The sequence below is a fragment of the Apis dorsata genome, unplaced genomic scaffold (assembly GCF_000469605.1).
Source record: "Apis dorsata unplaced genomic scaffold, Apis dorsata 1.3 scaffold_683, whole genome shotgun sequence".
Taxonomy (NCBI): Eukaryota; Metazoa; Arthropoda; class Insecta; order Hymenoptera; family Apidae; genus Apis; species Apis dorsata.
In genome coordinates, this window is record NW_006263864.1 from 1797978 (window position 1) to 1802478 (window position 4501).

Genomic DNA, 4501 nt, shown 5'->3' on the forward strand with positions numbered 1-4501 from the left:
TTTTTTTGTAATTACTCGCAATCTCGTGGAAAGTTAAACTCGAGATACTCGACGCTTGGTTCATCGTGATTAAGTCGTACGTTTGATGTATAGAGTAGGTCATTTAAAATTACTTTTTATCATTCGTCGTTGAAATAAAAAAAAAAAAAATCTCATAGAACACGTCACATTTCATAAACATAAAACACGTAGAAATTTGAAATAATACCATATTCTACTTTATATTCTACTATGTACGGCTACCTTTGCTTCTGGCATTTACAAACATTCGAGGATTCCAGACGTATTAATTATACCAAGTCGGTAGGTCGGACAGAAACGATTACCCGTCGACTCGTGAAAAAATACAATTTCCCAAGCAATTTTGTGTGCTGTTACTTCTGCGGTCGTTTATTTATTAAAACATTCAACGGCATGAACCTCTTTAAATCACGCGCATCCCTCGAGTATCTCCGTGTCCCTCTAATATTTATTAATCTCATCCGTGCTGACCGCTCTTGGCATATACTTTACAAACATTCAGTTAGTTACAATCCGACCATGATATCGAATTCGCTTTTCTCGATCCAATATTTATCCAATTTAAAACTTTCCCAAGAATTTTTTATCCAACAAAAATATACAAATTGATTTAAATTATCGTCAATTCAATTTTCCGATACTTGGCGATTGCCCGTATTATTTGTCGTGAACAAATTGTGCATCGTTGTGAGCCATTATGTAAAACGCTTAAGAACTTTGTAAACATTATATGAATAATTACATAAACAAGCAAATAGAGTGTATTAAAGTTGCACATAATTAATTAACGTCCCGTTGTGTTCGACAAGGGAATTAACAACCATTGTATCGTTCGGCCTATCAATTTATTAGGTTCACCTGTCCGCCTCGAAACCGTCCACGGACATTAAACGATTATATTTTCCAGTCGGTTCGTACAAGCGAGCACATTGATCGGGGGGGTCCTAGTTAGTTTACACGTCAAAGTTTACCAAAGGTTCTTCAGGGCCGATGCACCGGACCTTCCCATCCTATGGCGTACACTTTCCCGCAGACATTGTGTTCATTATCTCGCGTATAAAGACCTATACTCGGAATACCAAACAACGTGACCGTGTAACTCGTATACGAGACACGTGCATATACGTACGTGCCTCATTACATGTGTGCAATAATAACATATATATATATTTATAGAAATAGACCTAACACCCGGATGTAACTGTGCACGCTCACACCATTCTACCTGAACAGAATGGGATGAGTCAAGGCAAGCGCATTAAGGGTGGGTGATTGTAATTTCACACATGACGTAACGCATGTCCCCCTACCACCCCTGTTTTCTACCACCCCTCTACGTCACATCGCTTCTCCGTATGTATTTTGCCTTCCAGCATACGCATATCTATTCTACACAATCTATGGAAAATCCTCTGTTCTCTCTTTCTCTCTCTTTATTCTTCTCACTTGGCCTCTTTGTTTCCTTCTGTCGTCTCCTCGTTTCTTGCTCTATCAATTTAACAGACAGCATTCCGCGCGACTTCTTTCATTACGTCTCAGGTTTCTAACACCAGCTTTCCTCCATGGAACCGCAATTATACTTGTAGTCACCGACTGATTGGAATTTTCGGTTGAATTCGACGATATTGATAGGCTGGCGGATATAACTAAGAGATTCGGTGATGCGAGAAATTAGGCACGCGCGCGAGATTTGTTGTCGTTTACTCGAGGGTGATCGACATTAGGAATTCCGTTTATCCGTTGTCTACGCGTGAAGTGTCGACCCGAGTTTACCCCATTAAGAGGTTACGTTGAAATGAAGGAAGGAACGCGAACAATGATCGATAGACTTGTCTTGTGACGGCTTATCGTGTCTTAATTTATCAAAAAGCTGTCGGAACGAACTATTTATTTTTAAAAATATTGCGCAAAAATCTCGAAAATATCTCGTCGAAATACACTTCGTTAATGAACAATTTCGTTCATTAAAAACTCTAGACGCCAAAAAAATTATCGATTATTTCTTTAATTAAAAGCGCTTTATCTTTGGCACATAGCTTTGATAATTAATTCTGTGAATTAAACTTCGCTGCACTATTCGTACCTTCGTATTTATTCCTTTTCATAGATACATATCTCTTTCTGCATAATTGCGCAACCTGACATCCCTTCCTCGGCAATCAATCTAAAACACTCGCAACATTTGTTCTCTTCTCTGAGAATATCTCCTTCGCCTAAATCGTTGCGCGTCTAGGTGATATTTAATATCATCTCTAAACCGATGCCGACCCTTGGTACAACGAGAAGGAGGCAGGAAACAGTCGGAGGGAACAGTACTGCTGTTACAGCGGAAAGGGTGGAGGGACAAGTTTGGTAAGGGGAGCGTCTTATCAAAAATTAAAATTTCATTCGGCCAGACCGAGCTCCTCTATCTCGATCCTCGAGGCGGTTTAGAGCTAGAGGAAACGAAAGTAGTGGTAGTGGGAAGGGGAAGGGGAAGGGGAGGTGAAAGTCTAATCGTGAGAAACTAACTTTCCCTTCGAGAAAGTTTCGTCGAACCTTCGCTCTCCAATCCCGCGCCTTCAGGCTGGCCATTTTGTTTGAATTTATTTCCGCCGCTTCTAGCTCTGGATTTGAACGCGCGTTTAAATTTACGGCCACGTTTTCCCACCCCAATCGATCGTCTCGTTACTTATTTCACGCGTATTCGAGCGGATTCGTTTCTCTCTTCGTCCGCCGCCTCGATCTCTCGCGAGATATTATCATGGTCGGGAGAGTAAGTAAGAAGTACAGGTCAAGTTTTCACTCAGGATCTTTTTATCGCGCCATCGAGCTTAATTGCCAATCCCGCTTTTATCCCGCGGTGTAAGTAACCGGCGGAAGCCGAGATATGAATTTATCATTCCGGCCAATCCTATTTTAAACCCCTACGGCGGCCACGATGAGAATGCAAAAAATGTAATTTAAAGACGAGTTCGCCCTCCACTCACTATTCATTTCCGGCCCACGATTCGAAATAAGCTTTATCGCTGTGTTACAAAGACTGCCAACATCTAGCCGGGAAGGAAGATTTAGACGTGTAATTACGCCAACGGATCTGCTTGTTTTGCGCATAGGGTGACCCATTTTGTTCCGTAAATGGATTTATCTCGAAACCCCCGCCGAATTGGAGCCGTCTGATATACAAGATTGGTATAATTCCTTTATAATTCACCGGTATCGTAAACAACAACAACAACAACAATAATATCTTGGTCGAGATTTTATCATCATGACATTTATCCACGCGAAATTCCAACACGACATATTTAAAATTAATATGTTCGATTCAAACTATCGAATCGTTCACGTTTTAACAATTCGCTTTGATTAATCGCATATTTCCGAATGAATTTAAGAATTCATTTTGGAATTCATTATCCTACACATAGCGCACGGCAATTCATTGGAAAGGCGAGTTAATGATTCAGTAGACGAAATTTCTTCCCCCTCCGAACGAAAGGATAGGATAAATGTTGCACGATTAATTGAAACTCGTACTGTAAACACGCAAGATGATTCGTAGCTGATGTATCCTGCGTGTATATTTCAGTTTTATCGGAGGAGAACGAACCCACGATCCGCGAATATACGCTTGATTAATCCCACCACGTGTTCACCAACAACGCTCTGTACCCTCTGCACGTTGTACGAAAAAATCTTTTGCAAACTATCAACCAGGCTTTTATCTCCGATTTTAACCACACGCCGATGGTATCGACGCGACAACGCTACACAAACACGCGAGCGCGAAAAAAAAAAAAAAATTTCCACGCTCTCTTCTCACAGAATTTTTCTCTGCTCCTCCTCCTCCTCCTCCTCCTCCTCCCCCTCTCTAAACGGCTGCGAACCGAGCGCGCGAACATCACGCCCTAGCGGAAAGCTGGGCCTGGGGAGAGGGTTGGAGAACGCGAGAAGCGAGACAAACGAAGGTTGAATGGCCGTTCGCAAAATTATTGGATAGAAAGAGGGAAATCGGGTGCAATCCGTGCGCGGCTAACCGCAAATGCCGAACGAATATATTCGTCCCTTTCCTCTTTCCCTTTATCCGCGCGTGTCTTCCTCCTCTCCCTCCTCCCCTCCCGTCAAATTTCCTCGGTTACACCCCTCGCCCTTTCCCCCTCTCGCTCGTTCCTCTCGACCCGCTCATCGGAAATCATTGCCACGCCGCCAATTGTCAGCCGGTGGTACACCGGATTGGCTCAGGCGCAAACGCGTTATCTCCGTTATTCGAAAAGCATCACGGATAAAGGAATTCCTTCGAATCCCCCAGTCCGACATTTACAACATTTTCCAACTTCGTATTCGTTAATCGCGCCTTACCGCTACACGGTAATATTTTTTTATCTTTTGGAATGTGGATATAAATTGACACGACGTCTAATCGTTCCCGTGGCCCGGTTTATCCAAATCTATTATTATATTCGAGTCACCGACAGCCTTTTTTTTTTTTTTTTTTTCA